The sequence below is a fragment of the Dermacentor albipictus genome, unplaced genomic scaffold (assembly GCF_038994185.2).
Source record: "Dermacentor albipictus isolate Rhodes 1998 colony unplaced genomic scaffold, USDA_Dalb.pri_finalv2 scaffold_21, whole genome shotgun sequence".
NCBI classification, from domain to species: Eukaryota; Metazoa; Arthropoda; class Arachnida; order Ixodida; family Ixodidae; genus Dermacentor; species Dermacentor albipictus.
Window position 1 is genome coordinate 4,401,143 of NW_027225575.1, and position 13,478 is coordinate 4,414,620.

A 13,478-nucleotide genomic window follows, 5' to 3' on the forward strand; every position below is an offset into this window, starting at 1 on the left:
CCTGAGCGCAAACTTTCAACTGATTTATTTTCCTGCAAACGAAGCGCACATATAGCCTTCACACATGCACAGGAGTGCTCTTCCCAGTCTACCTACACACTCTATTGTCAGTGATTATGCTAATCTCTTTATTGCCGAGTACAATAGACGGCGCACTGACACATGAGCCCTGTGGGTCCATCTTGATGTTGTATGCTTCCACGACGTCTTTCTTTGGTTCCTACTCTTCAGCAGAATCGCCGTCTTGTGATAATCGCCAGTTGATAGTTTGCGCTCAGGTGTCATGTGTTGTTTTCTGGCTCAAGTCCCGGCCCGTTGTCGCTCTGTGCAACAGTGCTAAGTATGTCGAACCAACTGGCCCAATACGCAATTTTTCTTGACCTGAAAACAATTGTGAACCAAAGTCCGTGAGAAATGATGAAGTGTTCTGTCATGACATACAGATTTATGCATGATCACTTTGCTAAAAGTACCAATTTCAGCCAATGTTGATGAAGGGCTTCACTTTTGGAGTCCACTTAAATAATGTCTGTGATGCATTATGACAGTAGGCAGTAGGATGTCCTGGAGACACTACAAGGAAATGTGTCAACATACTGAACCAATTCCTGTTTAATCTATGTATAGATGCCTTCATTAACAGTTGGAGAAACTGCACAATAGAATCTTTTACACCACCTGTAATAATTATGTTGTGATAAAGCGTAGACGCTGAGTTTAATGCTTTAGAAAGGCTCAAGAAAAGGCTCCAGAATAGGTATGATGGGTAGGTGACCTTATATTTGGCTCTCTTCATAAGGAAGTCTACATCAACTCAGTCACACTTGCTAAAATCTGTGGGCTCGTGCTGCCCATGCCTTTACTGTACAAGTTTCCTTGGTGCTCCCAGTCTTGACATGTAACACTTAAGCACTCTCTTGTGCACATATTTGATCCAAGGCTACAGTTGCTAACTAAAGAAGCTACCACAAGTGATTCTGTATAACTCTAGATCTAACTGCACAAACGCATGCAGTACTATTAGTCTGGCATGGAGTCCACATAACATGTGCACAACTTGAAATTTCGTAGGCAGCAGATGACTCCCTAGCAAAAAAACTGATAGAAATTTCTACAAGTCTGTTTAGGAATATGTATAGGTTGTATGGGTCCTTCTATGAGTCTGATATATATTCCTACCTGACTCATGGAACTCTTTACCAGACTGGTAGGCAGCAGATAGATCTCACTGTGCTGCCTACAAGACCAAATAGGATGACGTATCAGTCTTTTAAACCCAGATAGAGACCATCATGCAACATACAGAAATATAATTGAGGCACTGATAAAGCATGTTAGAAACATCACACACCAGTGCCCACATGCCTGAAGAAATGTTTTTAAAGTGAACTGAATATACAACCCCGAACACATTGCTTCCACGTGAATAGATTAACAAGCACAGTTGGGATAATAGAGTATAAAATGAAAATGAACTGTGTAAACTGCAATTATCAAAACTTTTTACAGCTTGTATGCAGATATATAATCCTAAACATGTTTCAATATAAATTAAAGCACACGTTTTCAAAAGCACAGCAGTGTTACTTAGTCTGTGAAACTACATTGGGGAAGTTGCATGAGAAAAGTGTCAGTCCATTTTTGTAGCAGGTCTGCTCCAGTTCTTTGAATACAAAATTGCATTTACAAATTTGGAAGAGGAATGAGCAACATTTAACACATATCCAAAACAGGATTACTGTTGCAGTAAAGTTTATTGACAAAGGCAAAACAAATCACTTTCAAGACTGGATACGAACTGCAGCTCTAACATATGTCGGGCTAAGTTTGTGAATGCCAGAAATTAGACACTACCAACGTGATTTCATTAAAACTTCTTTCTGGGCTAGTTGTTGCAGACTTGATTTGAAAATTATAAAAGCGCTAACACATGCATCCACAAAGGAACAAGGACAAGAAGCAACATGACTATCAACATGACAAGGGTTTATTTTACACTCCATTATCTAAACAATAAGCAAGCAACTTTAGCCGCGTTTAAACCAAACACATAAAAGGAAAAACACAGACTGAAGTACCAACATCACCATGCCCATTTGTGCTCACAGATGCTGCATAGAATGCCATGTCCAATTGGCAAATGTTTTTATCATATTCCAACTTCATATGTAGCCATTTTCTCCAGACTGTGTGCTTTTGCATTCCTGCCAAAAGTGTTGTAATACGTGACAGAACACAAGTGAGCTTGTGCAAAAAGAACAAACTTGCATGGCACACTGACAGGAAGCAAGGAAACAGGACAAGCATCGCTATTGGTACAAGATCTACAGCAACACATCAGAACATGACAATACAACAATATTATTTAAGCAAAAGTGAGTACAGATCTGAGAACTTATTCAGGTAAGAACATGGATTTACCATGTTTAAAACCACATATTCATGAACAAAAACAGCCAAACATCAAGCGCACATATTACAGAATCAGAAGACACAATTCTTCACTGGGTGCTAGTTTAACCACCGCATGTCGAAATGTGTAAGAGCAGTTTAACCTGTGTAGCCTTTAGCACGCGACAGCAGAGAAGACTATCAGCAGCAGGTTTCATATATTGTAGTGTTTGGAGTCTTTGATTCAAACCATATTACACTGTTAAAGTAAAATTTTAGAGTTTGCTTGTTTTGTTCATAAAAAAGACAGTGTCTTGGTCATGCTGCCACAGTTAACGGATAAACTTGCACCACCTACATTGAGTCAAAGGAGAAAATAGCAAAGTGAGAAAAACAGATGCATGGTGTGAAAGTGATGCTGTTGTACCAAGTAGCACAACTGCTCACTTAAAGGCATCATTCAGCTGCTTTACATGCTTCTGCATACAGAATGAGCAGCTTTACCTCTTCACCATCTGCTAGTGAAGCACTGTGCGTTCACTGTGATCACCCACTCAAGGCAGTCACTTGGATAAGTAGGTTCCTTCGCTACATATGTAAGGACACCGACCCGAAACCATGCATGTCTCGTAAAATAAGTCATGTTTTGGATACTGCGACTGTTCATCAGCAGCTTCATCAGTACTGCCAACATGCAGACCATGCAATTTCCCAAGCACTTGCTCAACAAGAGTACACTAATGAAGAGTGGCAAATTGGGCTAGCTGGTTCATTAGGAAAACAAGAACCTATCGCAAGAAAAAATAGAAGCTCTAGAATTTGGATGGCTCTAGCTTGTTTATAATACATTCAAACATCAAAAAGCTGATTCTTACCGTAAAGCCTGGTGCACTGTTACCAACTGCTGTTTTTTAAAGCTATAAGCTGTTATTATCAGACATGAATGCACCATTGCTGAATACGTACTGTTCATCGTTACCATGTCTTGAGCATGGGAATTAGTCTCTTTCATAAAGGTTTGGTATTGCCGATACAAAAATATTGTGGTCCATAAACACCCAAAGGCGCATAACTTTGCCGGGTGTTACATAAGCTAGTGGCTCTTCTCTTCTGACGCAGACTGGCTTTGCATGGAGAATTTCAACAGAAAATAGTTTCTCGCATTGCAGAATTATGACAAACATGACAATATTTTACAAGACTTATGCATGGTTTCGGGTCGGTGTCCTTACATATGTAGCGAAGGAACCTACTTATCCAAGTGACTGCCTTGAGTGGGTGATCACAGTGAACACACAGTGCTTCACTAGCAGATGGTGAAGAGGTAAAGCTTCTCATTCTGTATGCAGAGGCATGTAAAGCAGCTGAATGATGCCTTTAAGTGAGCAGTTATGCTACTTCGTACAACAGCATCACTTTCACACCATGCATCTGTTTTTCTCACTTCGCTATTTTCTCCTTTGACTCAATGTAGTTGGCGCAAGTTTATCCGTTAACTGTGGCAGCATTACCAAGACACTGTCTTTTTTATGAACGAAACAAGCAAACTCTAAAATTTTATTTGAACGGTGTATTATGGTTTGAATCAAAGACTCCAAACACTACAATATATGAAGCCTGTTGCTGATAGTCTTCTCTGCTGTCCCGTGCTAAAGGCTACACAGGTTAAACTGCTCTTACACATTTCGACATGCGGTGGTTAAACTAGCACCCAGTGAAGAATTCTGTCTTCTGATTTTGTAATATGTGCGCTTGATGTTTGGCTGTTTTTGTTCATGAATATGTGGTTTTAAACATGGTAAATCGATGTTCTTACCTGAATAAGTTCTCAGATCTGTACTCACTTTTGCTTAAATAATATTGTTGTATTGTCATGTTCTGATGTGTTGCTGTAGATCTTGTACCAATAGCGATGCTTGTCCTGTTTCCTTGCTTCCTGTTAGCGTGCCATGCAAGTTTGTTCTTTTTGCACAAGCTCACTGGTGTTCTGTCACGTATTACAACACTTTTGGGAGGAATGCAAAAGCACACAGTCTGGAGGAAATGGCTACGTATGAAGTTGGAATATGATAAAAACATTTGCCAATTGGACATCGCATTCTATGCAGCATCTGTGAGCACAAATGGGCATGGTGATGTTGGTACTTCAGTCTGTGTTTTTCCTTTTATGTGTTTGGTTTAAATGTGGCTAAAGTTGCTTGCTTATTGTTTAGATAATGGAGTGTAAAATAAACCCTTGTCATGTTGATAGTCGTGTTGTTTCTTGTCCTTGTTCCTTTGTGGATGCATGTGTTAGCGCTTTTATAATTTTCAAATCAAGTCTGCAACAACTAGCCCAGAAAGAAGTTTTAATGAAATCACGTTGGTAGTGTCTAATTTCTGGCATTCACAAACTTAGCCTGACATATGTTAGAGCTGCAGTTAGTATCCAGTCTTGAAAGTGATTTGTTTTGCCTTTGTAAATAAACTTTACTGCAACAGTAATCCTGTTTTGGATATGTGTTAAATGTTGCACATTCCTCTTCCAAATTTGTAAATGCAATTTTGTATTCAAAGAACTGGAGCAGACCTGCTACAAAAATGGACTGACACTTCTCTCATGCAACTTCCCCAATGTAGTTTCACAGACTAAGTAACACTGCTGGGCTTTTGAAAACGTGTGCTTTAATTTATATTGAAACATGTTTAGGATAATATATCTGTATACAAGCTGTAAAAAGTTTTGATAATTGCACAGTTTACACAGTTCATTTTCATTTTATACTCCAATATCCCAACTGTGCTTCCCGTGGCAGGCAATGTGTTCGGGGTTGTATATTCAGTTCACTTTAAAAACATTTCTTCAGGCATGTGGGCACCGGTGTGTGCTGTTTCTAACATGCTTTATCAGTGCTTCAATTATATTTCTGTATGTTGCATGATGGTCTCTATCTGGGTTTAAAAGACTGATACGTCATCCTATTTGGTCTTGTAGGCAGCACAGTGAGATCTATCTGCTGCCTACCAGTCTGGTAAAGAATTCTATGAGTCGGTTAGGAATATATATCAGATTCATAGAAGGACCCATACAACCTATACATATTCCTAAACAGACTTGTAGAAATTTCTATCAGTCTGTTTGGTACAGCATCCACAAGGAAACTGAAATGTCTGACATACTTATCCGCCAAACAGCCATGAAGGCATTTAAAAAAATTATGGGGTTTTACGTGCCAAAACCACTTTCTGATTATGAGGCACGCCGTAGTGGAGGACTCCGGAAATTTCGACCACCTGGGGTTCTTTAACGTGCTCCTAAATCTAAGCACACGGGTGTTTTCGCATTCCGCCCCCATCGAAATGCGGCCGCCGTGGCCGGGATCCGATCCCGCGACCTCGTGCACAGCAGCCATGAAGGCATGGTAATGAATAATGAAGAACCCACCACTTCCATTAACTAGCTTTCCAGAGTGTGAAGTTTGATAACCTTCGTGGTGTACGTACGTGCGAACCAATTAGGTAGCTCTATTGCCAATAACCTCCTGTTTAAAGAGGCTAAACTTTGTTGTGAACCAATGTAAACATCTTTTCTCTTTGAAATATGATAACATTCTTATTCTCTTTAAGGTGGTGTATGGTGTATTTTTGTTGTTTAGGTTTGCTCCAATTATCTTTCCTTTGCAAATCTGGGCTTTATATTTGATTTATATGTATTGTCTTTCGTGATAATAAGATTTATATGTATTGTCTTTCGTGATAATAAAATACATTATTTCTGACTCATTTATTGGGCAATCGAGGAAGCCAATTGCTTCTTCTTGAAGCACATATATTACACCTATACAACACACATAGAAAGACTATAGATCTGGCAAAGCTAATACGAATACACTATTACGTGCACTAATAAAAAGAATACGCTAGTAGACTTGTACAAGCAGAATAGCACAGATACGTCCAGAATAGAACTAAAAGAAACTTTATCAGTGTATCAGTTGTATCGTTCCATAATGCAATAGAAGAAAACTGTTAGAATTTTTATCAGTTTATCCTATCAGATTTTCTGCTAGGAAAAGCACATGTGCGTCGACATGCTGACATTGTTGCTTATTTTCTCATTACAGAGATAGATGTGGCACATAGATGAACCTATGTGCTCACACAAATCGACGTGACCAATTGCTGTGGAGACAGGCTATGAATCCTTTGTTCACCTTGTACACCACAAGAGCGCAGTCTATGCATTCATTCATGAAACCCTATTTCTACTCCAGACTTTACGGCAATGTTTACATAGAGTGCGGTGAAGTGCTCGACAAAACTGCACATATTACGGTTCGCTTGATATTAACTCGACATGCAAAAACGTTTGTACAGGCAGGCAATGAATGCTTTCATTCACGCAGCGTACCACAAGAGCGAGGTATATGCATTCATCTGGTTTCATGACATCGTACTTTTGCCACTAGTTTTACGGAAGTGCTTGCGTACAGTGCTGTTAAGCTGGACGGAACTGCACATATTATGGTGTGCTCGAAATTCACTGGAGATGCTAACCATATGATTGCAAACATTTGTGCAGGCAGGCAACGAATGATTTCATTCACGTAGCACACCACAAGAGCGCGCTCTATGCAGTCCTTTGATTTCATAAACTCTATTTCTGCCACAGGCTTAACAGCAATGCTTGTGCAACAGTTCCGGAACTGCGCCTTCCCAGGCGGGCGTGATTTCTTCCTAGGCGCTGAGAGGGCGCTGCGGTCGCGGGTTGCGCGGTGCCGGCGGCAGCATTGACAGCGTGTGCCGGTCGGCTGAACTAAAAGTTGCGGCACAGTTGCGTGTTTTCTGTGCACGATTCTTTTAGCCTGCGTTTGTCTTCACCCCTGTGCGAGAACCTTGACCTTGCAGTGCGCTCGGTTTGTGGGGCTATCGAACAGTGCGGCCGCGGACGGAAGCATTTCGTAAGTCTGTCGATACGCTGTGTTTTCTCTGATGTGCTGGGCTTAGCGCAATGCCGACCTGCTACGCACCTGTCTGTACGAGCGGGTACAAAAGCAACACTCAGAAGCGTCACTTTTTTGCACCGCCATCGGATCCGGAACTTCTCAGCAAATGGAAAAGAGCTATATATATTCCCCGCGCGGACAAAGAGCTGAGCAAAACGTGCAAGGTTTGTGACCTTCATTTTGACGAAGCGGAGAAGCGGACATTTCGAAGACGTTTAAGCATATTATCAACGGCGAAGTCGTCGAGATCGACCAGGCGTACTGGGCATTGAAGGAAGATGCAGTCCCCGTTAACTTTCCCAACCTTCCCAGTTACTTGTCGAGAAAGCAGATTTGGCGGCGGTCTCCGAAAAAGAGAGCTGCAGCATCTACGCACGATGTGACCACAAACGAAGCACACATGCCCACGGAGCGACGAGAGGAGCTGACTAACCAAGAGGCGCCTGTTCCCCTGCAGTGCACCAATTTTGCTCAGATTGTCGAGAATAGTGCGACAGTTCGGCTCCCAGCCAACTGGACAACAGCAGTACTCGAAGAAGAACCAGGGCAGCGTCGGCAGATTGTTTTTTACGTGGCCGGAATGAAAGCGGGGCGTACACAATCCTGAAGAGCGTCGTTGTGTGGGACGATATCACCTATGTTGTCCACGCAAACGGGAGGCTGCTCCGACAGTCGTCTTTTGATGTAGAGATTCGTTCTCTGCAAGATCTAGAAGCCCTGCTGCAGATTGTACACAACAAACAATTTTGCCTAGGCTGCTCTTGCAGTGATGTTGCCACCAGCAGAGCAGGGGTGAAAGTTGGAAGCACATTGTTCCACAAGGACTGCTCAGTTTTGACGGACGCAGCAAAGGTGTCTGCAATATATGCGTCACTTTGATTAAGAGCCTGAAGAAGAAGATATCTACGCCAGCAAGGAGGAAGGTCCCTGTCGCAGCTTGTGTGCTGAGGAACAGATTGATTCGCGCCACTGCAGCACGTGAGCGCAAAAAGCGGGAAGTGAAGCGGCTCACGGTTCCGCACGGCTGTGATCATACGTGCTGCAATAGATTCGCGCGATTGGCATGGGTAGCGAATTCGTGTGCACGCTTGACAGCCACTGATGCGCGAACGTTCATTTAAAACGCTGTTATTCTTGATATTTCCGCCACCGCTCAAAATACCTGGGCGTACACATTACTCCTTGCACAATACGGCCCGTTTCAAATAAATCGCGAACTGGAATAGCCGCAAAAAAATGCCGAGCAACTTCCCGAGAACAGTTATTTCTTCTGCAGTAGACGGCCAGAATTGGTGAGAACCTGAGATGCCGCAGCGGAACGCTGCCTGCTAGCAGACGACGCTCACTCTCCTAGTGCAACCCTAGTGTTCCTGTATATGCTATGCAGGAACACTACGTGAAAACTAGCGCTGGTTCCCCATATGAACGCTCTCTGCATCTTTCCCTGTCTTGCCTCCGCAAGAGAAATTCCTTCATTGCGTTCTCACGCGACGGTTATACCCTCCTCCTCCGTCTGTTTTTTTCTCTCCTCTCTCTCTCTCTCTCGAGAGAGAGATTTTGCTGAGTGGCACACTTCCGATGACGGTGTCGCGCGCGAGCTGTTGCGCTTGTCTCGTTTCCCGCAGCGGACGATAATGCGCTCTCTGCACGGGAACACGTACCTGCCAGCGGTATAAGTCAGTGGTGCCCCAGTCAAGAGCACTGAGGCAGACGCGAGAGGATGAAAGAGCATGATTGCAGCGCTGGAACACAGTAGAAAATGACATATAGTTTCGTTCTATGCGCGCAAAGGTCGGAAAAAGCAGACAAAACTGAAGTTCATCTCGCTTGCTACAGTGCGAAGTAAAACACAAGCACCCAGACATTCGGTTCGTGTGTTGCATTATTTCTCTAAACTTTAATTGGTCCATTAATTGAAGCAGCAGATTCAACAAATAACTGCATGCTGCCTTGACTAATTATCTATACGTGTCACGTACTGTGAGTGACATCACAGCACTCCCATGTACGTAGGCGCACTTGTGCGATTGACGTCGACTGTCCGGCTGGGAGCGCGGCCCCCGTGAGGAGGAGGCAATTTGGTTTGTAAATTTAAGCTCTTTCCGCGGCACGTAAGGTTGTAATACTTAGCAGACACAATCGTTAGCGCGTATGCACTGCGCTTGTCAACTCAAAATGGCCAGACATGATAGAGGCCCTTTAAGGCGAAAGTCTTAGATCTCTATGTTTCAAGGTTGCTTTGTGAGGTACAGAAAATCGGGGCGCTCGCGCGTTTGTCTTATTCCAGTACATCACTGCCACATCGATGCTGCTAATCATGCCAAACAAAGGCACGGTTAATCGGAGCTCTCGTGACCCTGCTCGAGCGTTCGTTGTCGTCTTCCACATCGATGCTGCTAATCATGCAAAAAAGAAAGGTACATTTAATGAATATAGAGTTAATTAACGCACTTGAACCCACGACATTTGATGTTAGGGCAAAGTTGATTAAGGCACATTTAATTCATATAGAGTTCATTAAGGTACTCCTATTCACAACATATGGTGTTAATTAGGGCAAAGTTGATTAAATCACAGTTAATTAAGGTGGTTTTAATTAACGTGTTAACTGCATTGTGAGACACCGGTGTGTCGCAGCCTATGCTACTCCAATGCAGCAGCAAAGCTACGGGCATTCATCTGCTTGCTGCTGGGATAACTTTACGACACTTGAATGCAGAGGTATGATTTTTGTTGCGCGAGGGCATAAATAGCCAGAAGAAAACTTGTCTGATGTTAAATGCTATGACCCACCAGCGATCCACAACGCACTCAATGAAAGCGTGTTTATGCTGTGTGCGGCATGGCCCGCCGCAGTGACCTAGGCGCGAGAACTCTCCCTCTTGTGTTCCCGTTTGACGTTCGAAATTGCAACTAATATATCTTTTTATTACATTGGACGTCGGGTGGCACATTTGTTTCAAAGAGTGGAGTGGTGGCACGTTTCTGAGTTGGGTTGCTTGCAAACTTTTTGCCGCAGTTCTTGAAATACGTGCCATTGGACTAAGTATCTGCATTTTTCTTGCTGGTCCCAAACTCTTCAGCATGTCTAATGGATCCTCATGCCTTTTACAGATGCAAAAAAAAGCACAACGCAGAGTAAACAAACGAACTTAGTTTTGGCCAGAAGAATGCACCAGCAGCTTTGTGATCACCGGCTGATGAGTCAAGTGTTTCAGTGTCAGATGTTCAGCAGTGGACAGAGAGTGAAGGCAGTGATGAAAATAGTGTTTAGGAACTGTCACAGACCTCAGCCAGCATGTTGAATGGAGAGTCGGACCGGACTAATGATTTCAAGGCGGATGATTCAGGCTACGATGCTCTCATTTCTCTCAGCCCATCTGTATAGAAATGGACACCGGCAGCAACCACTTCGCCTAGTGCGACGCCGGGCTCTAGGCCGCCCACTATCATTGAATTGCCATCTAGCCATGATGCCCTGTCTTTATACTTACTGTTTATTATGGATGATATCTGGCAAATGATGGTCAATGAAACAAACTGGTTCACACAACAAGTGTTGGAGTCAACTACTCCTAAATCTAAATCACGGTTGAATAATTGGACGGAAACCAATGTCCAAGAAATGAAAGCATTTATTCGAATACTGATTTGTATTGGTCTCCTCCATCTTCCTACTCCCAAATCTAAATCACAGTTTAAGAAATGGATGGAAACCAATGTCCAAGAAACTAAAGCATTTGTTGGAATACTGATTTGTATTGGTCTCGTCAGTCTTCCTACTCTGAGTCGCTACCGCGCAAAAAGTGACCTGTATGGTGTTGAACTCATTCGTCAAAATATGAGCCATGACCGCTTATTTCCTACTTTTGAGGTTCTGGCAATTTGCGGACATTGAACTGCAATTCGCGGAAAATGAACTGCTTGCAGAGTTGCAGGATCGTGTTTTTAAGATCCGGCCTCCAGTAGAGAAATTGAACCAGAATTTTGCCGCTGTGCTTGAGCCAGGAAAGGAGGTCATGATAGATGAAACAATAGTGCCATGGCGTTGCCGAATTTCATTCAGACAGTACATTCCAGGAAAAGCCCATACGTATGGAGTCAGGCTCTTCAAGGCATGTACAAAAGACGGTTACATGCTAAAGGTCGACGTATATGCTGGAAAGTCTGATTAACAAGTTGGCGTCGGACATGCTGAAGATGTATGTTTGAAACTCATGCAAAATTACAATGGAGTCGGGCGCCCGCTGTACGCAGACAACTTCTACACAAGCTTGCCGCTCACTCTTCGCCTTCTAAAGGAAGACGCTTTCATTTGCGGCACAGTTCGCTTAACCAGGAAAGGGCTGCCAAAAGATGTCACTGAAGTAAAGGTTGCGAAAGGCAGTGTGACCGGACTTCAGTCCAAAAATGGAGTGAAGGTACTGAAGTGGATGGACAAGAGGCTCGTTCTGATACTCGCATCTGTCATCAAATATAAAGCAACTTTGGTGAAATATAAAGCAACTTTGGTGGACAGCGGGAAGAAAACAAAGGACAGCGCCCCAATCCCAAAACATCAGGCTGTTCTCGATTACAATGCAGCAAAAGAAAGGCATCGACTATAGCGACCAAATGGCGTCATACCACAACTGCCTTAGAAAAGGACTCAAGTGGTACAGAAAGGTAGCTGTTGAGTTGCTTGTTGGAAGTGCCATCGTAAATGCGTGGAACATTCGTGGCATGCTTGAAGGAAACTCTACGCCAATTATAAAATTTCGAGAAGCATTGGCTCGTTCACTGTTCGCCCCTTGTCAAGACAACATCGAAGAAACTTGTGGGAGAAGGCATGTCCACACGCTAAAAAAACTGGCACATTCAGCACGTGACACTCAGTGGCATTGCATTGGTTTCTATGCAGCCAACAGTTCCAGCACCAGCCCAAACGGCACTTGGGTGAGAGCGAGAAAAGTGATCACTTTCTGTGGATAATGTCCTGGCAAGCCATTCATGTTTGTCGTGCTTTAATTCTAAGCACAAGTAAGCTGACAAGCAAGCTTGCTTCAACTGTAATATGAGTAGGATTTAAACTTCAAAATATGGTTAATCTTCCTACTAAATTTTACCTTTTCTCCAACTAATAAATGCTTCTATCACAGGAAGTGACTTCTTGTCTTTTCTCGTGGCAAGCACTTTGTAGTTCAACATATGTTCACGCGAAAAAAGCGGAAATCAGCTTTGCATCTTTCAAATAAACGAGCCAAACGCCAGCTGCAAAGATAGCAGCACCATCTTTTTGGAGTAAAAGAAAGAGGCATAGCCGGCGTGTCCCACCAGTGGATCACTCCGCACGTAAAAGGAGACCCAAAGAAAGCATGCCACAGTGAACATGTTAGGTGCATATGACACTGTGTATCACTAGGAACGCCTTCGCAGACTATGTGACAGTGCCCACAGAAGCAGTTCTGTATTGTGTGTGTGTGCTTTTTTTGTCATTCTTTTTCTCTCCCACCTATCGCATCCCTTTGCCCCTCCCCTGGTACAGGGTAGCCGACCAGATATACTCTCTGATTAACCTCCCCGTCTTTCCTTTGCTTTTCTCTCTCTCTTAATTAAGGCACTCAAACCCACGACCTTTAGTGGGAGAAAACAAGTAATAAGAAGTAACAATGCTTTTGAATGAGAATGATAAGAAACTTAATGCATGTCTCTTGAGCATGCAGGCTTTCGCCTTCCCCCCATTCGGCGTATGCTAAAGTGACAGTCTTTTATTAGGGTTTTGTAATACGGAACTCTACGTTCACATTTTCACCTCACAAAAGACAAATGGGTAATTCTCGCATAGGAAGTGCATCGTTATTGCCTGCAGACATATGAGGAACTTTTATGCATGTACGTACATTGGCATTCAGAGTAATAAGGAACATTCAACTACAGCATTCAGAAGAGTAGAAGAGTACGCATTTGGGCTGGTTGGTTCATGATTACAAGCAGAAAACAGCGCTGAACGACAGGACAGCGCTGTGGTCTGTTTCCCTCTTTTTGTACAGTATTCAAACCGGTGGAGCTCCAACATTCGTTCTATTAATAGGAAAAGTGGCCAATATAGATGTTTGGCAGATG